The following is a 24,271-nucleotide window of genomic DNA, read 5'->3' on the forward strand; positions in this document are numbered from 1 at the left end:
ATCCAGGTGGTCGAAATTTGCGGAGCCCTCCACTATCGTCCCTTATAGTCATGTCGCGGTTTTGGGACGTTAAACCTCACATATCAATCAATTATTAGGTCCATTCAGTGGATAATACACCGAGTACAAGGCGAACGCTAAATCCTGTGCTGCCATATATATGAAACAATATCAACAATGTCTGTTCCATTCCGCCGTCATGTAGTAAGGCTTGTGTGGGGCAAACAGGGCGCGGCCTCAGCATCCATTTGCGCCAGCACGATTTGAAGAGCGTGCTGTTCTCCCGTTTGTCCACCCACTGTGCCACCTGTGATTGCACCCAAGAATTTCGCCACGCGACCTCCGTTTTCAGACACACTGAAACATGCATAAAAGAAATAGCAGAAGTCTTTGCTATCTGCAAAAATGGTGATGCGTGTATTAGCACGCCGTCAATCGCATTGTTTCATTGTGAGTATTTTGTCACCACGTGCATATATATATATATATATATATATATATATATATATATATATATATATATATATATATATATATATATATATATATATATATATATATATATATATATTGCCACCTGCTTCTAGTAGTGGGTCGTATGCCAAGGTGAAGGCACACACCACGAAGAAGAAAGAAGTGCGCGTGAACCCCCGCTCTAGAAGACAAGCCCAACCGACGCGCTTGGTTAGAGCCCTGTTGCTCGGACATCAATAGACCTTGTCGACATCCCCTGGAGCGACGTGACAATTGGTGGAGGTGCTGGGTAGCCCCTCACGGATGTTTCAGACCCCTCCTGGAAGCAGCACCACAAGCCCAGTGCGAGTCCACACTCCCGTTCATCGGACAAGCCGCAGGATCAGGGGATTGCCACCCGAAGCTGACCCCACAGTTCACACCAGTATGATGAGCACGTCCGTTCAAACCACTTTAACAGGAACGGGAAACCCCCCGGTGACTCGGTACACCCTCGAAAGTCCACAGGTTCCGACACCGTTTCATGGCACCGAGCTCGAAGACGTCGAGGACTGGTTGGTCGACTTCGAACGCGTGGCTGCTTTGAACGACTGGAACGACGCGGCGAAACTACGGCGTGTGTACTTCTATTTGGAGGATGGAGCACGTACCTGGTACATGAATCACGAGGAACAGATGACATCGTGGCCCGAATTCCGCCGCCGGCTGTTGGACACTTACAGAAGTGCTGATCGCCACGAACGAGCGGAGCGAGCGATACAGGCCCGCATCCAGATGCCCAACGAAACTGTCATGACATATGTGGAAGATATGACGCGCCTGTTCCGACGGGCTAGTCCAGGTATGACAGAGGAAAAGAAGTTGCGTCACCTGATGCGAGGAGTTAAGGAGCAGCTTTTCGCTGGCCTTGTACGGAGCCCTCCGAGCACGGTCGCCGAGTTTTTGTCTGAAGCCGTCACGATGGAAAAGATGCTTCAGCATCGATCCACCCTGTATGACCGGCAAGTGAGCACGTCCACTGCTCAAGTTCCCACGACTTTTGGGAACAACACCGAGTGTCTGCGCGACCTCATCCGCTCTATAGTACGCGAGGAGCTGCAAAAGGCTGCCACACCACCACTACCTACGGTGAGTTCTATTGCAAGTATCGTCAAGGACGAGCTGCATCATGCCCTGCGTGACCCTGTGAGTCTGTGAGTCTGGATAACGCCGCACCGGCCCCGGCTGACTACCACCGTGCGACTTATGCGGAAGCCTTTAAGCGCCCAGCTTCCTCTTCCCCGCTGTTTGTTCAGGCACCTCCTACAGTTTCACTTCAGTCGGCGCAGCCTCTACGGTACTACGAGAACACACGCGCGCCCCCACCCCTCGTTTACGCCAACCCTGTGCATCTTGCGGAACAACCAGCGCACTACCTTGACGACAGACGTGCTTCGCCTCGGAAATCTGATGTTTGGCGCACTCCTGATCGCCGGCCTTTGTGCTTCCACTGCGGTGAAGCGGACCATTTGTACCGCCAGTGTCCATACCGGCGCCTCGGGCTGCGCGGCTTTTCAGTATATTCAGCGCCTCCTCGGTATGGCCAGCGACCCCGGGACATTGAGGACTACCTGGCTCAACAGCGCATGCCACCGCCTTCAGGACGGCAGCCGCGCTCACCGTCGCCGAGGCGCTTTTCATCTTCGCCACAGCGCCATGCTGGCGCACGGTCCCCCAGTCCCCGCCGGGAAAACTAACGCAAGCGACCCTTGGAGGCGAGGTCGCTGGCAGTCGACGTGCTGAAGACCTCCGATCGACGCTAACAGTAAAGGGTGTGGATTCGACTGAGCGATATGTGCGGCTTTCTCTGGATATACCGGTGCTGATAGACGGCTATGCAGTAGGTGCTTTAGTTGATACCGGGGCTGACTATTCTATACTAAGCGGGAAAATGACCAGACTACTAAAGAAGGTAATCACGCCCTAGCATGGCTCTGTGATTCGAACGGCTGGTGGCCACACCGTCTCTCCGCTTGGAACCTGCACGAGCAGAGTTCGGGTCTGCGGTTATACTTTTGTAGCAAGTTTCCTTGTGCTCCGTGAATGTTCACGCGACGTTATTCTTGGTGTTGACTTCCTGCAGGAGTATGGAGCTGTCATTGACCTTCAAGAGAATCGCATCACCTTCTCAGCCGACCGAGCAATCGACAAGCAGGACGACCAACAACGTGCCGACATTCTTCGTGTTTCTGCTGAAAGTATAACGCTTCCTCCAAGAGCCAGTGTTATTGTCGACGTCACATGCTGTGGATTGCGAAATGGTGAAGCGATTGCAGAAAGTAATTTTGAACACTTGCTGTCTCAAGGTGTTTGTGTGGCTAGGAGTATCATACAGCTACGTGATGGCCGATCTCAACTGCTCGTTACAAATTTCAGCAACGAACACCGACACCTTTTTCGTGGCACTTCGTTAGCGTTTGCAGATGAATTAAGTACCGTTCCCATCTGCTTCTCGTCGGACGCAGTGGAGGCCGCCGATACGTCTCTAAACAATATCGACATTAATTCTAACCTCACACCAGAGAACCAGAAAGCACTGCGAAAACTCTTGCTTGAATTCAAGTCATGCTTCGCTGCTTCCTCTAAGGTGCGCCAGACTTCGATCACTAGGCACAGAATCATCACTTACGACGACGCTCGCCCAGTACACCAACAGCCTTACCGTGTGTCAGCGAAGGAACGAGAAGCCATTCGTACGCAAGTTCGAGAAATGCTTGACGATGGCATCATCGAGCCTTCCAACAGTGCGTGGTCCTCTCCGGTCGTCCTAGTCAAGAAGAAAGACGGAACGCTACGTTTTTGCGTCGATTACCGGAAGCTGAACAGCGTGACTAAAAAGGACGTGTACCCGCTGCCACGCATCGACGACTCGTTAGACAGATTACGCCGCGCCCACTATTTTTCCTCTTTGGATTTAAAAAGCGGGTACTGGCAGATCGAGGTTGACGAGCGAGATCGCGAGAAAACGGCCTTTGTTACCCCTGATGGCCTGTATGAATTTCGAGTCCTTCCTTTTGGTTTGTGCTCAGCGCCCGCAACCTTCCAGCGAATGATGGATACTGTGCTTACTGGTCTGAAGTGGCAAACTTGTCTCGTATACCTTGATGATGTTGTCGTTTTTTCTGAAACCTTCCAGCAACATCTTCATCGCCTCAGGAGTGTGCTACAGGCTATTCAATCAGCAGATCTTACACTCAAACCGCAGAAGTGTCACTTTGGTTATGAAGAGCTCAAATTCCTTGGCCATGTAGTCAACGCGAAAGGAGTTCGACCCGACCCCGACAAACTTGCCGCTGTAGCCGCGTTTCCGCATCCTACAGACAAAAAGGCTGTTCGACGCTTTCTGGGCTTGTGCGCCTACTATCGACGATTTATTAGAGGGTTTTCGAAGATAGCGGAACCCTTGACTCGCCTTACACGCGACGACACACCGTTTGTATGGGCTACCGAACAACAGGCTGCTTTTGCCGAGCTACGACAGCGGATGCAGTCAGCCCCTGTTCTTGCGCATTTTGACGATGATGCTGACACAGAGGTGCACACTGACGCCAGTAACATCGGCCTCGGCGCAGTGCTCGTCCAGCATCAACACGGCAAAGAACGAGTCATTGCCTATGCCAGCCGCTCACTGTCCCGTACCGAGGTGAATTACACGACCACAGAAAAAGAGTGTCTCGCAGTAGTGTGGGCGATCACCAAGTTTCGCCCGTACCTCTATGGTCGTCCATTTAAAGTGGTGACGGACCACCATGCCCTCTGCTGGTTGGTAAACATTCGTGATCCCTCTGGACGACTGGCCCGATGGAGCTTGCGTCTACAGGAATTTGATGTTACCATCGTATATAAGTCTGGACGGAAGCATGAAGACGCTGATACGCTGTCGCGTGCACCCATACCTTTAGTCAATCAAGAAGAAGACGACGATGACGGTTTCCTGGGCGCCCTTAGCTCATCTGACTTGAGCAGACGCCAGCGAGAGGATGAAGAGATTCGACCGCTCATCGACTATCTGGAGGGTCATAGCGCCGTTATACCTCGCCATCTATTTCGTGTCATGACGTCTTTCTGCCTCCGAGGTAATGTCCTGTATAAAAAAAACGCCCGTTCTACGAGCCGCGCTTACCTCCTCGTCGTTCCGAAGGACATGCGGGACGAAGTCCTCTCCGTGTGCCATGATGAACCCACATCTGGTCATCTAGGTTACTCGCGAACGCTCGCCAGAGTAAGTGAGGCGTACTACTGGCCCGGACTTTCAGCAAGCGTGAAGCAGTACGTTAAAAGCTGTCGTGAATGCCAGCGTCGAAAGTCGCCACCAAGCAAGCCGGCTGGATTACTTCAGCCAATTGATCCACCCCACAAGCCATTTGACCAAGTCGGCATGGACATTCTCGGCCCATTTCCTTTATCGTCCGACGGCAACAAATGGGTCATTGTTGCAACTGACTATTTGACCCGCTATGCTGAGACACAGGCGATACCACGAGCCACGGCTTCTGAGGTAGCACAGTTTTTCATGTGCCACATTGTTCTGCGCCACGGTGCTCCATCTACAGTGATAACCGACAGAGGAACAGCGTTCACTGCACAACTTATTGATGAAGTTTTTCGGCTAAGTAACACTAGGCATCGAACGACGACTGCTTACCATCCGCAGAGCAACGGCTTAACCGAGCGACTAAATAAGACAGTCACAAACCTGATCTCCATGTACATCGACGTCCAACACAAAACATGGGATTGCATTTTGCCTTATGTGACGTTCGCTTATAACACCGCCGTTCAAGAAACAACCCGATTTACACCGTTTCGCCTTCTCTACGGCCGCGAAGTTCAGACGATGCTGGATGCGATGCTTCCTTATGAAGGCGCTGATCGATTAACAACTGACGCAGAAGAATTTGCAGAGCGTGCCGAGGAAACTCGCCAGCTCGCCCGGCTACACATTGGTCAGCAGCAACAGGTCGATGCACGACGTTACAATAAGCGTCACAATGACGTATCTTACAGTCCGGGAGACCAAGTTTGGGTTTGGACCCCTGTTCGACGCCGTGGCCTCTCCGAAAAGTTGCTCAGCAGATACTTCGGTCCGTATAATGTAATACGCCGCGTGAGCGACGTAAACTACGAAGTGGTTCCGGACGCTACGTCGTCACGATGGGCACAACGAAAACAACCGACCTCTGACATAGTTCACGTGGTGCGCATGAAGCCCTATTTTGCGCGTTCCTAAAAGACCACTTTTCCTGTGTTTTTTTTTTATTTGTGCTCCGACAATTGCCTCATCATTGGTGAACTTATCGCGTCTAACATTTAACTATTGGTGCCCTTTTTCATTGTTTAACCTACTTTGTTTTGTTTTTTTTTTTTCAATAACTTTACAGCATCGGGACGATGCTCTTTCTTTTTTTTTTTTGTTGAGGAGGAATATTGCCACCTGCTTCTAGTAGTGGGTCGTATGCCAAGGTGAAGGCACACACCACGAAGAAGAAAGAAGTGCGCGTGAACCCCCGCTCTAGAAGACAAGCCCAACCGACGCGCTTGGTTAGAGCCCTGTTGCTCGGACATCAATAGACCTTGTCGACATCCCCTGGAGCGACGTGACAATATATATATATATATATATATATATATATATATATATATATATATATATATATATATATATATATATATATATATATATATATATATGTTGCGCGCGCATGTTGTCACTTGAGTAAAGCAACCAGCTGTGACCCAGCGCTCGCGCTGTTGAGTCTTCTTTTGTGATTCGTCTCTGCGCTGTGCCATTATATATGTCAAGAATAAACATTTTCTAGGCAGCCGGTGATTCGCCGGCTAAAGAACTTTTGGCCTCGCCGACCCGGCCGGCGGGTTGCTGCATGTGAAGCCAATGGGTTAATAAGAAATGAGTGAAAGAGTGTCGGTTTCTTTCTGAAAAACTGGGACAGTGAGAAAATATTCTTTTCATTGAATTGACGCGATGCGTTTGTTTTTCATTATGATGTTACAAAAACAAATACTTGAAGGCACCGGTGCAACAAGCGCACTACGTAGGCGCACATCTTCGCGCAATTGCAGCTTGTGTACAATAAGCGAATAAGGACTATAGCATTTTGTGCTATCCAAAATGAACGAGTTAAACAGGCATATACGCAGCATGCAAATTCATTTCATTTATTTATTCTCAAGGCACTGGGCATTACAGAGAGGAGTGGGACAATAAATGTCAAAAAGAAGTAAAACAAAACAGCAGGATTAGAATAAATTATAATGCACTTTCAGAAATGATTGATTTGAACGCGTTGGCGTCTGTGAGTGAAGCGATCGATGCGGGAAGGTGGTTCCAGTCAGTACATGTTCTAGGGATGAAAGAGTTGAAGTGCTGGTTCGCATGGCAGAAGGGAACCCCAACCTTATATTGATGGTCATTGCGTGCTGATATGTAGGCTGGTGGAAAAAAACAGTGAATCAGAGAGGGTTCTGTTAGTGTGATAGATCTTATGACAGAGACAGAGACGTGAATTTTTGCGTCGCATTGAGAGGTTATACAAATTTATTTGAGCCTTCATTAATGTGACACTTGCAGTTCGAGAGTAATTGGACAATATGAAACGTGCTGAGCGATTCTGAATGGATTCAATGTTGTCTATCAGCATGTGAATATGCGGATCCCAGATAGACGACGCATATTCGAGTTTTGGCCGCACTAATGATTTATACAGGAAAAGCTTTAGGTTAATTGGAGCAAGAGAAAAATTTCGACGTAAATAGCCTAGAGTTCAATTAGCGTTGCTTGTTATGTAGTCAACGTGAGCCTGCCATGACAGGTTGTTAGAAATGTTGACACCGAGGTACTTGTAAGAAGAAACGTTGTTTAGGGGAGTGTAATTAAGTAGGTACGAGGGGGACGCAACTTTTGAAGGGTTACGAGCTATCCTCATTGATTTGGATTTATTTGTGTTAAGTTTCATTAGCCAATTATTACACCACGAAGAAATAATATCCAGGTCAGATTGCAGGGTGTCAGTGTCGTTAGAGGTCAAAATTTCACGGTAAATAACACAGCCGTCAGCAAATAACCTAATGGTGGAGGAAATGTTATGAGGTAAATCATTAATATTGTAGTGAAGAGGAATGCCCACTACTGCAGCGACATCGACACGTTGGCGCGAGGCACGAGCTAAGACTGCCTGGTTGCTGCTGCGACGCTGCCCGTACATCCGGCTAGCTGTTACTGCTTCTGTACCGACGCTGATACCGCTTTTGACCTTGCATTTACATTATATTTTGGTGGAGAGTGCTGCGGTCTTCCCCAGTCCTGGAACTGCGCAGCCAAAAGCTGCCGTCCATCATGCCTGACGACGCTGTCTTCAAACCCCCACCGGCTTCGCCACGCAGGAGCTGTCCCGGTGCCCAGCTCTTGCGAGAACCCGACATCTTCAGCGGCACCGACGAGGAAGCCGTTGAGGATTGGCTGGAATCTTATGAACGAGCCAGCGCTACTAACAAATGGGACAATCCCACTGTTACGTCTGTACAGCCGCTTGTGACTGTAGACGATTTATTAAAGGACAGGAAACGTGAACAAGTTCAAAAGCGTAGCCCAGGCGTTGGAGTCACTCCTGGCCAGCGTTCGACGCCAGGCTCGCGCTCGAGCCACAGCGCCAGTGCCCCGCGCGCACTTCGTTAATGTCGTCTTCTAAGGCGACATGTCACTCTTCCTCCCTTAGACGAAGTCTCCATAGCGGTCTGGAGGTCGCCTAACCTCTGGTGGTCGCAGTTGCCGAGTGGCCACTGCCTGTGACGTCGACGGTTGCGAGGGAGTGTGCTCTTGCATCTCGGGCGATTCAGGCGGTTGAGCAGCTGAGCTCGATGGCGTCTCTTCTGGCGTTGCGTCCAAGAGATCGTCAGCTGCGCTCCAATCTGTCCGCGATTGGGTTGTTTGTCTGGTCTGACTCGTTTTCCTCATGTGATTGAGGTGACGCCGAACCTTTCCTTGGTCGCTTTTTACAAGCCAGGATCGTGGTCCGACGCGGCGCAGTATTTCGCCTTCAATCCAATCTGGCTTTTTCAAAAACTGCCGGATAAGCACTCTATCCCCTATAGCGAAGCGGCGTGATTTTTGCAATGCCTCCTGGCTCTCAGGACTTCGCTTATCCGTCTCCCGCTTAAGAAGATCGAGAGGGCAGAGCAATTCTCGTCCGAACATCGCTCTCGCCGGTGTCATACCTGTGGTAGTGTGTATTGTCGTGTGCTGCCGATACAGAAATCTTGCAAGTCGGCACTGTATGGACTTGTCTGCATCTTTCAACAGCGCTCTTTTCAGCTCCGCCACATAGCGTTCTGCCTGGCCGTTTGTTGCCGGATGATATGCTGGTGAGGTTGCAGCCTGTATGCCGTTCGACGCATAGAACTGCTTGATCTCGTTGGAGATGAATGCTTTTCCGTTGTCGGAGATGACCTTTCGGGGAATGCCGAACGTTGCAAAGAGGCTTCGGAGCACGTCGATTACAGCCGCGGATGTTGCTTGTGTCACGTGCCGGACTTCCACCCACTTTGTGTATGCGTCCACAACAACTAAGTAGGTGCGTCCGAGTAGTGGCCCCGCGAAGTCAACGTGCACCGTGTTCCATGCTGTCTGGGGACGGTCCCACGTAGGAATAGGAGCTTTGGGTGGGCTCTTTTGCGTTGCTTGGCATTCACGGCACTGTCGCACCGTTTCCTCGATCACCTTGTCCATTCCGGGCCACCATACGTAGCTCCTTGCGCACTTCTTCATGGCTACCATGCCTCTGTGACCCGCATGCAGAAGTGCCAGAACACGGGATCGTGCTGAGCTCGGTATGATCACTCGGGATCCAAGTGTGATGCACTCGCGCTGTAGTGCTAGTGCGGTCGCTCGTCGTCGGTAAGGAGCAAACTCATCTCCAGTGAGTTTCTCCACTGTACCATCCTGCACTGCCTTGTACAACCTCTGCATGATGCTGTCTTGTTGTGTCAGGCGTGCTATCTCGGCAGCAGTCAACGGAGGTCTCGATAACGCTTCGAACAATAGTACGTCACCTGGAGGCCAGGGTTCATCGAGACGTTCTTGTAATGGCAAACGGCTCAACGCATCCGCGTTTTGATGGTTCTTGCCACGCCTGTAGATTATGCTGTAGTCATACGCCGATAACTTGATGCACCATCTGGTCATCCGTGGAGAAAGGACTTGAGCCGTTGGCTTTTGTGGACCCAGTATGCCGAGCAGTGGTTGGTGGTCAGTGACGAAAGTCACCTTTCTTCCCGCAATATACTTGTGGAACTTGTGGGCTGCAAACACCACAGCAAGGCCTTCTCTGTCCAATTGAGCATATTTGCGTTCTGCCGGCCCTAGCGTCCGAGATGCAAAAGCGATTGGCGCCTCTCTATTCTGGTCATCACGTTGAGACAGAACAGCTCCTATGCCATATGGTGAAGCATCACAAGAGACAAGAAGCTCCTTCTGTTCGTCGTAGTGTGCCAGTACGGTCTGACTGAGCAGCAATGCCTTAAGCTTGTCAAAGGCTTCTTGATGCTTTGTCTCCCATCTCCACGTGGCGTCCTTCTGAAGAAGCTGGTATAGGCAGCTGGCAACTGTTGCCCTGTTCTTCAAGAATCTGTCGTAGAAAGCCAGCATTCCGAGAAATGATTGAAGCGCTTGTTTGCAGTTTGGTGCTGGAGCGTCCGTTATGGCTCGAACTTTCTCTTCGTTTGTGTGGACGCCTGTCTCGTCGATTCGGTGTCCCAGAAAGAAAACTTGTCGCACCGCAAAGCAGCACTTGTTTTTTCCGAGGCGCAGATTGTAGTTTCGTAGCCTCTTCAGCACTTCTTCCAGTCTCTCGGCGTGTTCCGTGGCGTCTTTCCCACTGATGATCACGTCATCTAGGTATGCGCACACGCCTGTGATGCCTGACAGCATTGTCTCCATAAAACGTTGAAAAATGGCTGGGGCTGCAGAAATTCCGAAAGGCAATCTCTTGACCCTGTATAGTCCCTTCAGCGTGTTCAGGGTCAATATCTCTGCTGTCTCTGGCGTCACGTGAAGTTGCTGGTACGCTTGTGCTAAATCCAGGGTGCTGAAGACCTTGCCTCCCCTCAAGTGGCTGAGCACTTCATCAGTTGAGGGAAGTGGGTAGTCTGCCTTCTTTGATACCTGGTTCACTGTGCAACGGTAGTCGCCGCATATTCGCAACGAGCCATTCTTCTTTCGAACCAGTACGAGAGGCGTTGCCCAATCCGAATGCTGTGCTGGCTCGATTATGCCTTGACTTTGCAGTCGATCCAATTCTGCTTCTACAGCTGACCGGAGCGCGAAAGGAACCGGCCGTGCTTTTAGGAACTTTGGTTTCGCTCCTTCCACGAGGTCTAGTTGTACCGCTGGACCGATGTGTCCTGATATGTCCTCGTCGAATACAGATTGGTACTTGTCGAGAAGCTTCGAAACAAGTTCATCGCCGGATACATCATTGATGCCCGTGATCTGTATACCCAGGTGAGGAAACCAGTTTCGTCCAAGGAGGTTACAACCTGCTCCCTTGATGACAACAAGTGGTAGTGTCATGGTTTTGTTTCCGTGCGTAACAATCACCGTTGCACATCCGAGAACTCGAAGAGACTGTCCTGACCATGTGCGTAGGAGCATGTTGTCGGTCTGAAGCCGTGGTCGATCATCTGTCCACGTAGCTTTGAACGTGACCTCACTGATGAGTGTGCAGGCTGCACCCGAGTCGACTTCAAAATCCAAGAACTTGCCATGTACGCGTAGCCGAGTCATGACCTTCTGTGTGCTGAACGCGTTGGTTACGGTGTTGAGCTCGTAAAGGGCCACGTCTGATGAGTCCTGCTGAGTCGACACTGGTGCTGAGGCAGCTGTCGAAGTTCCTTGTTGGGGATATTCGATGCTGTTGCTCGTTTTTGCTTCTTTCCGCTTTTTCAGACAGGCTTTTTCAATGTGTCCGCGTTTCTTGCAGTAGTTGCAGGAGACTGTCTGGAACTTGCAAGTGTCCGGATTATGTAGCGCGTTACAACGCCAACAGCGTTGTTTCTTCTTTTGGGCAGAGGCACTAGAGTGACCTTGGTTGTCTATCTTGCATGTGCTTATGCAGGATTCGTGAAACTCTTTAAATTCGGTTTTCACGCGTTTCTGGTCTTCGATGGCGTTTTCAGCTCGCAGTGCAAGGTCGAAAGCTTTCTTGAACGTCAAGTCCTTTTCTGCGAAGAGCCGTTGCTGGACCTGCTCGTTCCGAAGACCGCAAACGAAACGATCACGCAGCATGACGTCCATAGGCAGCATTGTCGGATTCGCTGCAGTGTCTGCGCTTGTCCCGAAATTGCAATCTGCTGCTAGCTTCTTGAGCGCCGTGACGTAATCACTGACCGTTTCGTCGTGTTTTTGGTCACGTCGCTGGAATCGTGCCCTGCAGAAGACCTCAGACGGTTGTGGATCGAAGTGAGCCTTGAGCATCTTGACTATGTCCTCGTAGCTCACTTGGTTGGGCTGCTTGGGTTGAACGAGGGCGCAGACGATGTCATAAGTCTGTTCCCCGCACAGCGTTAGCAGATGAGCACGTTTCTTCGATGCGTCCGTAATCTCGTTAGCCTCGAAGAAGAACTGTAGCCTCCCATACCAGGATCTCCAGGAGCTGGGGCTGCCGCTGAATTCGGGTAGCCGACCGAAGTCGGGCGTCGCCATGTTATTTCCTTGACGTCGGTGGAGTGCCGATGAGTCGATCCAGTCTTCCTCGTCGCCAACTGTTACGTCTGTACAGCCGCTTGTGACTGTAGACGATTTATTAAAGGACAGGAAACGTGAACAAGTTCAAAAGCGTAGCCCAGGCGTTGGAGTCACTCCTGGCCAGCGTTCGACGCCAGGCTCGCGCTCGAGCCACAGCGCCAGTGCCCCGCGCGCACTTCGTTAATGTCGTCTTCTAAGGCGACATGTCACTCCCACAAAGCTTGGTACCGTGATGTTTTATTTAACGGATGTTGCCAAGCTGTGGTACAGAAACCATGAGGCGGATATCCCCACTTGGACTACCTTCAAAGCCTGCATCGTAGATCTTTTTGGACGCTTTGGTGTGCGCAAACTTCGCGCAGAACAACGCCTACGAGGCCGGTCCCAACAAACTGGTGAGACATTCACCAGCTACATAGAAGACACCCTCGACCTCTGCCGACGTGTCGACCCGTCGATGGCAGAAACTGACAAGGTGCGACATATCATGAAAGGCATTTCCGACGACGCCTTTCAAATGCTGTTCTCCAAGAACCCTGTCACTGTCTCTGAGGTCATCGAGTTGTGTCAGAGTTTCGATGAGCTGCGACGACAGCGTCTTCTCACGCGACGCCCTGACGACCCGGATGACACCCTCTCAAGCCTGACCACCACATCTGACCTTCAGTCGCTGCCATCGCAGATCAAGGAGTTTGTTCGTGCTGAGGTCACTCGTCAGCTATCGCTGCTATCAACAGCCGGCCAACCACCGTCACCTCTGCCAGCAAACATTCGCCAGGTCATCCAGGAGCAAGTTTGCGCGGCTCTGCCATCTGCCCGTGACACTTCACCATTGCCGAGCCCTGTTACCTGTGCCGAGGTAAATGCACCTCTAAGCTATACTGAAGTAGCGGCTCGACCACCTCTTCAGACTTTTACGTCACTTCCCTCAGCCGTGCCGCTCCGACCCACTCCTCGGTTCGCTCAGCCAAGGTCCGTCCAGAGTAGTGGACAATGGCGTACACTCGACAATCACCCAATATACTTTGCCTGTGGGCTACCTGGCCACATAGCGCGATACTGCCGTCGGCGCGTCCCTGTCTACTGCCAGAGCTACGGCCAGACCTTCGAACCTGCCCTTCATGCGCCACCGCACCCTTCGTTCACAGGCTCTCAGCCCCCCGACCAGACATCATCGTACCCCGACCACCACCCTCCTGTTAACCGCCGCTCGTCATCACCTCGACGCCGCTCGCCATCGCCGATGCGTCGTCGTCCTTCATCGCCGGAGCGGGAAAACTAATTGCCGCAGTTCCAGAGGCAGGAACTGCGTCGTCAGCGAAAATACCAAGGTCTCTCACTTCACCAACGAATGTTCTGGACGTACATGTGAACGGCGTCGCTGCACTCACTCTTGTCGACACTGGTGCCGCAGTTTCAGTGATCAGTGCTAGACTCTGCCGCTTGCTCAAAAAGTTATGACGCCACTAGCAAGTATATCACTTCGTACAGCCAGCGCAGATCACGTCACACCGGCCGCTGCCTGTACTGCTCGCATCGCGATTGATGGCCTCATTTATGTCGTTGAATTGCTAGTGTTGGGTTGATGCTCCCATGACCTCATTTTGGGCTGGGATTTTCTCTCCGCTAATCAGGCCGTCATCGACTGCTCCCGCGCTGAGGTGGCATTTGAAGTGTTTGACGACGCTCCATTATATGATGCTTATGAAACCGAGGACAAACTATTTGTTGCTGAACACGTCATCATACCGCCGCTCTCTCTAACCTGTTGTCATGTCCTGTAACACTACTTCGGTGTGAGTGCGTCGGGCGTATTTACAGTCTCGACCCTTCTGCAATTATCGACATGCCGGCTGGTCCTTCCGCCGAACACGAAGTCGCCGGAGTGACCTGTGCCTCTTCGCCACAGACTACTAGGCCGGACGTACTGAGCAGCTCCATCGCCGACACGTTAACAGTTTCGCAACGTGCTCAGCTTCTACGACTGCTGAACAAATTCCGTTATTCCTTCGACTGCCAGCACACTCCCCTCAGCCGCGCGTCAGCCGTGTGTCACCGCATCAACACGGGTACCCAATGCGCCATTGCGTCAAAGACCCTATCGCGTGTCCGCAGCCGAGCGCCAGGTTATCGATGACCAAGTAGCTGACATGCTCAAGTGTGGCGTCATCCAGCCTTCGAACAGCCCCTGGGCATCTCCAGTCGTTCTCGTTAAGAAGGACGGGTCAATTCGCTTCTGTGTTGACTACCGTCGTCCTAACAAAATAACTCAAAAAGACGTTCACCCGTTACCGAGAATCGACGATGCCCTTGACTGCCTCCAAGGTTCGGAGTTCTTCTCTTCTATTTACTTACAGAGTGGCTACTGGCAAGTCCCTCTGGCACCTGAAGATCAGCCTAAGACGGTCTTTGTCACACCTGATGGCCTTTATGAATTCTGTGTCATGCCTTTTGGTCTTTGCAATGCACCCGCAACATTCGAGCGGATGATGGACAATATTTTGCGTGGCCTGAAGTGGAAAACATGCCTGTGCTACTTAGATGACGTGATTATATTTTCACCAGATTTTCCAACGCATCTCCGCAGGCTAGATGAAGTGCTGCAGTGCCTAACTGACGCCGGCCTTCAGCTCAACCTGAAGAAATGCCGCTTCAGCGCAAGTCTGCTCACCATCTTCGGTCATGTTGTATCTAAAGAGGGTATTCTTCCTGACACCGCCAAACTTCGGGCAGTTGCAGAGTTCCCTAAACCTTCGTCTCTGAAGGATCTGCGCAACTTTTTTGGCCTCTGCTCGTATTTCCGCCGCTTTATTCGGAATTTCGCTATGATCACCACCCCCTTCACTGAACTTCTACGTAGTGACTCGAAAATTTACACTTGGTCAACCACCTGTGACGGTGCTTTCGAAAAGTTGCGCCGCCTGTTAACATCGCCGCCAATCTTACGTCATTTCGACCCGACTGCTCCGACGGAGGTACACACCGATGCCAGCGGTGTTGGACTCGGCGTCGTGCTCGCGCAGCGCAAATCGGGATTCCAGGAGTACGTAGTCGCATACGCAAGCCGTACCCTCACCAAAGCGGAGAAGAACTATTCTGTGACAGAGAAGGAGTGTCCGGCAATTATATGGGCTCTAGGTAAATTTAGACCGTACCTATATGGTCACCTTTTCGACGTAAACACCGATCACCATGCGCTTTGTTGGTTATCCACGTTGAAGGACCCCTCCGGTCGTTTAGGTCGCTGGGCTTTGCGGTTGCAAGAGTTCGACATGCGTGTTGTCTACAGGTCTGTCCGATATCACACTGATGCCGACGCTCCATCACGCTCACCTATGTCCTCCGAAAGCTCTGCATGTTTATCTGCCGTGGACGAAATGGTTGCGTTCCCAGAAAACTGTGACATGGCGTCTGAGCAACGCAAGGATGACTGAATCAGCTCTCTTCTGCGATTCCTTTCAGATCCGTCGACTTCTCCATCTTCTCGAACGTTGCGCCGTCAAGCGGCTCACTTTTAGGTCCGCGATGGCCTCCTTTATCGAAGGAATTACAAGTCTGACGGCCGAAAGTGGTTACTGGTCATACCTCGCCATCTTCGTGCTGCAATATGTTCAGCTTTCCACGCTGACCCTCAGTGCGCACATGCGGGCATCTTCAAAACATACGCTCGGCTTTCCTCCAGGTTTCATTGGCGAGGCATGTACACCTTTTTGCGCAAATACATTCAGTCATGCCCGCAGTGCCAACGACGGAAAGCTCAGTCTCATACATCTGGTCCGATTCAGCCAATCCCTTGCCCAGACAGGCCTTTTGACCACATTGGGATCGATCTGTACGGACCTCTTCCATTCACGCCTTCCGAAAACCGTTGGATTGTTGTCGCTGTCGACTATTTGACGCGATACGCAGAAACAGCCGCTTTGCCTGCTGCCACAGCACGCGACGTATCTTCTTTTCTCCTGCGGCACTTCATTCTCCGTCACGGCGCACCGCGTGAACTTCTCAGCGACAGAGGACGTGTATTCCTCTCTGAAGTCGTCAACGCACTCCTTGCCGAATGCCGTATCATTCACCGGACTACCACCGCCTACCATCCGCAGACGAATGGATTGACGGAAAGATTCAACCGTACCCTAGGGGATATGATATTGTCACGGTTATTAGCCGAGTACCGAGTATTATACCGAGTAGCTCCGCGGAAACGTGAGGCCATAGAAAGTCAGGTGCGAAAGATGCTTCAGGATGACGTTATTCAGCCGTCAAAAAGTCCTTGGGCATCACCGGTAGTTTTGGTGAAGAAAAAAGATGGCACCTTACGTTTCTGCATTGATTACCGCAAGCTCTATCAAGTTACAAAAAAGGACGTTTACCCGCTGCCTCGTATAGACGACTCTCTCGATCGACTACGCCATGCACGGTATTTTTCGTCGATGGATTTACGGAGCGGATATTGGCAAATAGAAGTTGACGAAAGATATCGAAAAAAACAGCATTTGTGACACCCGATGGTCTTTAATTTTATTATGAGTTTAAAGTTCTCCTGTTCGGCTTGTGCTCAGTACCGTCAACGTTTCAGCGGCTCATGGACACAGTCCTGTCAGGCCTAAAGTGGCAAATGTGCCAAGTGTATTTGGACGATGTAATTGTATTTTCAGCGACATTTGACGAGCACTTGAAGCGACTACACACGGTATTTCAAGCGATACGATCGGCCGGACTAACACTCAAGCCAGAAAAATGTCGCTTTGGCTTCGAAGATCTTCTTTTCTTGGGACACCTTGTCAGCAGTGAAGGTGTACGGCCTGACCCAGACAAAATAGCCGCTGTTGCAAGTTTTCCTACGCCATCAGACAAGAAGGCAGTGCGGCGATTTTTAGACCTGTGCGCCTATTACCGACGCTTCATTGAGAATTTTTCGCGTATCGCATCACCTTTAACACAACTCACCCGAGAAGGCGTCACGTTTGTGTGGGGTGAAGAGCAGCAGGAAGCGTTCAACGAGCTGCGACAACGTCTTCAAAGCCCGCCAGTTCTCGGACACTTCGACGATGACGCTCCGACAGCGGTTCACACCGACGCCAGCAATGTCGGCTTAGGAGCTGTGCTCGTTCAGTGACAAGATGGCGCCGAACGAGCAATTGCTTATGCAAGTCGGACTCTCTCCCGTGCAGAGGAGAATTACTCTACTACTGAAAAAGAGTGTCTTGCGGTGGTGTGGGCAGTCATGAAGTTTCGTCCATATTTATACGGCTGCCCGTTTAAAGCCATCAGTGATCACCACTCGCTTTGCTGGTTGACGAACATGAAGGACCCGTCCGGACGATTGGCGCGCTGGAGCCTCAAGCACCAAGAATTCAATATGGCTATAGTTTACAAATCCGGAAAGCGACATACAGACGCCGATTGACTTTCTCGCGCCCCATTAGAAGACGTAAATGCTGAAGATGATGACTATGCGGCGTTTGTCGGTGTAGTCCACACGTCTACAATCGCACAGCAGCAACGCGACGATCCCGAGTTGCAACTCCTTATTGATTTCTTAGAGGGACGCACTACTGCTATGCCAAAGCTCTTCGCAAGAGGGGTAGCATCGTTTTGTTTGCGTAATGAGGTCCTTTATAAGGTGAACTTTTCTCCGAGCGGCAACACTTACTTACTTGTCGTCCCAACACCACTCCGGAAAGAAGTACTAGAGGCGTGCCATGACGAACCGACATCCGGTCATTTAGGCCACACACGAACGCTATGCCGAGTGAGACAGAAGTATTACTGGCCGAAACTGGCGGCAACCGTTCAACAGCACGTTCGGACTTGTCTTGAGTGCCAACGTAGGAAAGTGCCAGCCGTCAAACCAGCAGGGCTCCTCCATCCAATTGATGTGCCGGAAACTCCATTCGCTGAAGTCAGAATGGATCTTCTAGGACCATTTCCAACTTCAGCTGCTGGTCGAAAATGGATAATTGTAGCCACAGACTACCTTACTCGCTACGCCGAAGCCAAGGCTTTGGAGCGGGGCACAGCAAGTGAAGCAGCACAGTTTTTCATTGAGAATATAGTCCTGAGGCATGGCGCTCCATCTGTAGTAATAACTGACAGGAAAAGCGTTCACAGCCGAGCTATTACGCACAGTTTTAAGTCTAAGTGGGACATCTCACCGGCGCACAACGGCATACCATCCACAAACAAATGGTCTGACGGAACGGCTGAACAAAACACTTGCAGATATGCTTTGCATGTACGTCGATGTGGAACATAAAAACTGGGACGAGATACTGCCTTACGTCACTTTCGCTTACAATACGGCACAGCAAGAGACAACACGCATGACACCATTCCGCCTTCTCTATGGCCGTGACGTCACAACCATGCTCGACGCTATGTTGCCGCATGAAAGAGATGGCGTTGACACAAGTGCAGACTACATAACTCAGCCTGCTGAAGAAGCCCGCCAACTTGCCCGCGTACGTATTCGTCGCCACCAGGACTATGATACAAGGCGCTATAATCTTCGTCACCGACCTGTCTCCTATGAAACAGGACAGAAAGTTTGGATCTGGACACCAGTTCGCCATCGTGGCCTCTCGGAGAAGCTCTTGAGACGGTACTTTGGGCCGTATAAAGTCCTCCGTCGTCTCAGTGATGTTAACTATGAGGTGATTCCCGACAGTCCACATTGTTCAAGACGTCAAAGACATGCACCAGAAGCTGTGCACGTGGTTCGAATGAAACCTTATTTGTCCGAATGAACCCGTGGGCTGCCAGTGACTACAAAACCTTCCGCCATGATGACGAAGCATCGGCACGATGCCTTCTGGAGAGGGAGGCTAATGTCACGGTTATTAGCCGTAAGCTCAAAAGGAGGAAGAAGCCAGCATCACGTGTGGTGGTCTCTGGCGTTCTCGAGGAAGACGATGTTGCGCGTCTGCTCTTGCGCTTTGTTTTTGTGTACCAATAGAGCCTTGCTGTTAACGTCGAAAGGAAGCCTTGTGTCCTGTTCTTTGCACGTTGCGACAATATCAAAGTATGTTGCCTCTGACCACTCCGACTGGGACCTCATTCTGCCTTTTGGTGACATACGCCTACAATACAGCTCTACAGGCGACTACGGGCTTTTCACCATTTTTCCTGTTACATGGCCGAGACCCTTCCACCACACTAGATACCATTCTGCCCTACCACCCCGATTCCTCTGAGTCCACGAGGAATGCCGTAAGCTCGCCCAGTCGTTCACAAGCATCGACCAATGGAGACAAAAATTTCGGCGTGACGATAACCACCCGTACCCTAACTTTGTTCCGGACACTCTTGTGTGGCCTTGGGTTCCCGCTGTGCCTACAGACCTTTCCTCAAAGTTTTTTTCAAAATACCAGGGACCCTACCGCATTGTCTCGCAGACTTCACCAGTTAACTACATCGTCGAACCCGTTACGCCATCCACAGACCAGCGCTTTCGGGGACGTGAAACTGTTCACGTACAGCGGCTGAAACCTTATTACGACCCGCTCGTACTCTGTTCACCGTGAGTCGCCAGGATGGCTCCTTTTCCGACGGGGGACGAAGTGTAGTGAAGAGGAATGCCCACTACAGCAGCGACATCGACACGTTGGCGCGAGGCACGAGCTAAGACTGCCTGGTTGCTGCTGCGACGCTGCCCGTACATCCGGCTAGCTCTTGCTGCTTCTGTACCGACGCTGATACCGCTTTTGACCTTGCATTTACATTATAATATATATTAAAAAAGTAAGGGACCCAAAACAGAGCCTTGAGGCACACCTGAGGTTACGGCAGTAGGAGGAGAGTTACATTCATTAGCAGTCACAAATTGCTCGCGGTTATGTAAGAAGCACTCGATCCATTTTAAGTGTGGGTCAAGATTTAGTTTACTTAACTTTAAAAGTAGTAAGTCGTGACAAACTGTGTCAAATGCTTTAGAAAAGTCGATAAATACACAATCAATAAAAGTACCACGATCATAGCAGAGAACAAATCATTAGTAAAACTTAAGAGCTGAGTTTCACACGAGTAACTTTTTCTAAAACCATGTAGAAAGTTAGTAAAAAAAAGAATTATTCTTAAGAAAGTTGACTAAGTTGGAGTAAATGACATGTTCTAATTGCTTACGTGGCACACTAGTTAGTGAGATGGGTCTATAATTGTGGGGATCGTTGGTGTTACCTGACTTGTGAAGAGCAACCACTTTCCCCACTTTCCAGTCGTTTGGCAGGGTACCCGATTCCAAAGACTCTGAAAAAATTCTGGACAGTATTAAGGACGAAAACAATGCGGTATTTTTAAAAAACTTGGCGTTCATTCCATCATCTCCGGGGGAAAAAGAAGGCTTGAAATTTTCAATTAATTTCCTTATGCCCTCCCAATCAAGGTGTACTGGCTCCATTAGATCGTAGTTGTGAGTAGACAAGTTAGGAACAACGGTATGCGCCACGTTTACAAATGATGATGCGAATGCACTGTTAAGAGCTAGGCAACAATTTTCTCTTGGAATAAATGATTCGCTCCCTGAAGCTAGGTCGATTTGTTTTTTGGTTATTTCCACCGATTACCTGCCAAAATCTACGAAGATTACTTACTAACAAAGAAGGCAACGTTTGTTCAAAATATGAGTGCTTGGCAAGTGAGAGCGCGCGTGCGTACTCGTCGGCTACACTACGATAATCATCCCATCTTTTGATGTTGCCCGAGAGCTTTGCACTTCGAAAGATGCGCTTCTTTTTATTAAGTAGCCGCCTAAAATTGGCGTGAACCAGGCAGACCGATTGTTATCGGTTATTTTACGGCGCGGTATGAAGCGGTCGGTAAGTTCTTCGATTTAAGCTCTAAAACTTAGCCAGTTTTTGTTTACCGAGTGTTCAGAAAAGCAAGAAAAAAATTCGTGTGAAAAAGTCTCCAGTTCAGCATTAATTAACGTGTAGTCAGCTCTCCCGTAATCTCTGATTATTTTTGTAGTTTTACTAATTTTTGACGGCGTGTTCAGTACGAGAAAGTGAATGGCAGAGTGATCGCTGAGACCTGGCACGACTGACAGAAACTGGATGAGATCAGGGTTATTTGTGAACACCAAGTCTAATATGGTAGAACTAGTAGACGTGATACGGGTTGGGGAGTTAAGCAACTGGCTAAGGTTAAACTCTAAGCATGTATTAATAAAAGAGGTGGATTCGGAATTACTGGAGCCAGTTAAGGTACAAGTTCCAATGGATGTCGGGAAAATTAAAATCGCCTGAAAAAATAATATGCGAGGCGGGAAACCGAACATGAAGCTTGTTAAGGGCATCGTACAAATCTGAAGAAAAACCAGCAGCTATACATTAGGAGGCCGATAGCACGCACAAACGAGAGCGTCTTTATTGTGTAAGCGAACACTAACGCACACTAATTCTAGAGGGCAAACGAGAGCTACGTGCGATGAAACCAGATCGTCTGCAACAGCTATGAGGACACCGCCTCGTAGCTGTTGTCGATACGATCCATCGATAAAACTTGTATTTTTTTTCGCAATTTAGAATTTCGGAGCTGTCTACTTTCGCGGAAAGCCACGTCTCTGTCAATACGACGACGTCTGCAAGACAGGTGTCAATCAGAGATGACAGGGCGTCTCGCTTGCCCATTACACTTCTCACATTACTAAGCAGACAGGAACAATTGTGTTTGACTGTACCACGTCGTGGATTTGTTCTTTGCTACGAAGACGCTTGGACCGACGAGCTAGGAGGACTTAGGTTAGTGTCGTTTTCGTTGTTATCGTCAACTGGAACAACAGACAAGACACGATCAGTGACTGGGCAGTACACGTAACTTTTCTTGTTAATAAAAACCTTGTTGTATTTTACTGAATACTTTTGACCGCTGGCTTTACCGAAATCAGTTAGTTTTTTTCCTGGCTGTCCGTGTGGCTTTACAGAAATCTTCGTTAATGTTCGTGTTCGTACCGCGCAACTTTGCTTTTTTGGGAAAATATGTTATCTTTTAACTTTGAATGACGCAAACCGTACGACAACAGGGCGGCACTTGTTTGCTACGAATGCTCCTAGTTTGTGGGCTCGAGATATCGCGTCATCTGAAAGCTGCATCTCAAAATAACTTGAAAGAATTGCCCTAACCTTTTCTTCTGTATCTGACCATGTTTCGGCTGCAGCATCAGTAGTTCCGTGGAAGATTAAGTTGTCTCATCGCGATCGGTCTTCGTAGTCGTCAAGTCGTGCGCGGTGAGCAGCATTCTCACTACGAACCATTCACGCAATCCAAACTGAACAATCCAAACGCGATCCCTCGGATACGTTTTCAAAAGCGTTCACCTTTTCTTCAAGGTTTGCTAAACGTGTTGTAAGGTCGGTCACTTTGTTATCAAGAACATTTTGGTTATTTTTGACCACTTCAATGGATGCTAGAAGATAGAAATGAACGTGCATTTTACTTGGTGCAATGGTGATTGCGATTGAGCCCGATCGGGATCGAATTTCTAAACAGGGATTAGCGTCCTTCTGCAGCTGGCGTACGACATGCAGTTAATGGCATGAGACTCGATCGTGATCAAAAGTGCCTATGTGGTAGCACAAGCTATAACTATCGAAAGGCTGAAATGGCTTAACTTACGCTGCACAAACACGACTGATTCATGGGCTAGCTAGCTGCCACTTGTCGCGCTTGATCTTTACCAGCCACAAGAGTCGCCTTTTCGGATCTTTCGGAAATCCGAACATCCTATATAGCCATTTAGCGAGTGGTTTGTGCACTGTGGCATGCAACATCTGGACACTTTGCCCAATAATTGATTGATTGAGTGATTCTATAAAGGAAGGAAGATGGCAGTTAATTTCTGTCTGCCTCTTGAGGGACACGGCGCAGTGCCTTGTAGGGGAAGGTGGAAGGGTAGTGAAAGAGGAGAGGGGTGATATATGTGTGTATATTGTAGCAATGCTGAGGCAGATAGGCTATTAAAACAAGCGTATTTATTAGGATGAACTTGTGCCCACGAGTCTAATGACTATGGTCGTCGAAGTCCGAGCCGTCGAATTTCACAGATCCAACTGTCTTCCTCTTCGTCGTAGCCCGAGCGCACGAGCGCGTGGCGCATGCTAGCCGGGTCTGGCCTGGTGCTCGTGCCACGATGGTCGCGGCAGGCTACTTGAACGTGGCCAACCTGTCGCGGCATTATCTCCCTCCTCAGACGCATCGTCCCGATGCTTGAGACAGTAAAAAGATACATGCGCACTCTCATTCGTTTTCCGACGATCTGTCATGATAGGTCTTCATGCGGACTACGTGTACCACTTCCGTGGGATTGCGGTGTCTTGAGCTCTCATGTCCAGCGGATCTGACTTCATAAGTGACGTCGCTGATGATATGATGAAGTACTTCATAAGGGCCGAAGTATCCACAAAGAAGCGTTTCGGAGAGTCCGCGGCGGCGTACTGGGATCCATATCCCCACTTTGTCACCAGGCTGATAAAGTGCGTCACTGCGTCGCTTGTTGTACTGACTAGAATCGACGCGCTGTTGGCGGCGTATTTGGTATCTTGCCATTTGTCGTGCTTCTTCGGCTCTTTGCAAGAAGTCATCTAAGTCAGGTGGATAGCTGCTTTCGTCCCGTAGTGGTAACGTGGCGTCCAGTGGGGTGGTTACTCTAGGGGCAACGCGGATTGTTTCTTGAACGGCTGTATTATATGCGAACGTTGCGTAGGGTAATATTTCATACCAATGTTTATGTTCAACATTGACATACATTGATAGCCTGTCGGTCAGAGTTCTGTTGAGGCGTTCGGTTAAGCCATTTGACTGAGGGAGATACGCCGTTGTTCTTCTGTGATTGGTATTTGTCATGCGCATCAGCCTTTGCATTAGGTCTAGCAGTGAATGCGGTGCCCCGATCCGTAATAACGATGATGGGCGCACCATGTCTGAGGACTATGTTATTCACAAAAAACTTGGCGACTTCGGCAGCTGTTGCAATGTACAGAGAGTCAGTCTCAGCATAACGGGTCA

The sequence above is a fragment of the Rhipicephalus microplus genome, chromosome X (assembly GCF_043290135.1).
Source record: "Rhipicephalus microplus isolate Deutch F79 chromosome X, USDA_Rmic, whole genome shotgun sequence".
Taxonomy (NCBI): Eukaryota; Metazoa; Arthropoda; class Arachnida; order Ixodida; family Ixodidae; genus Rhipicephalus; species Rhipicephalus microplus.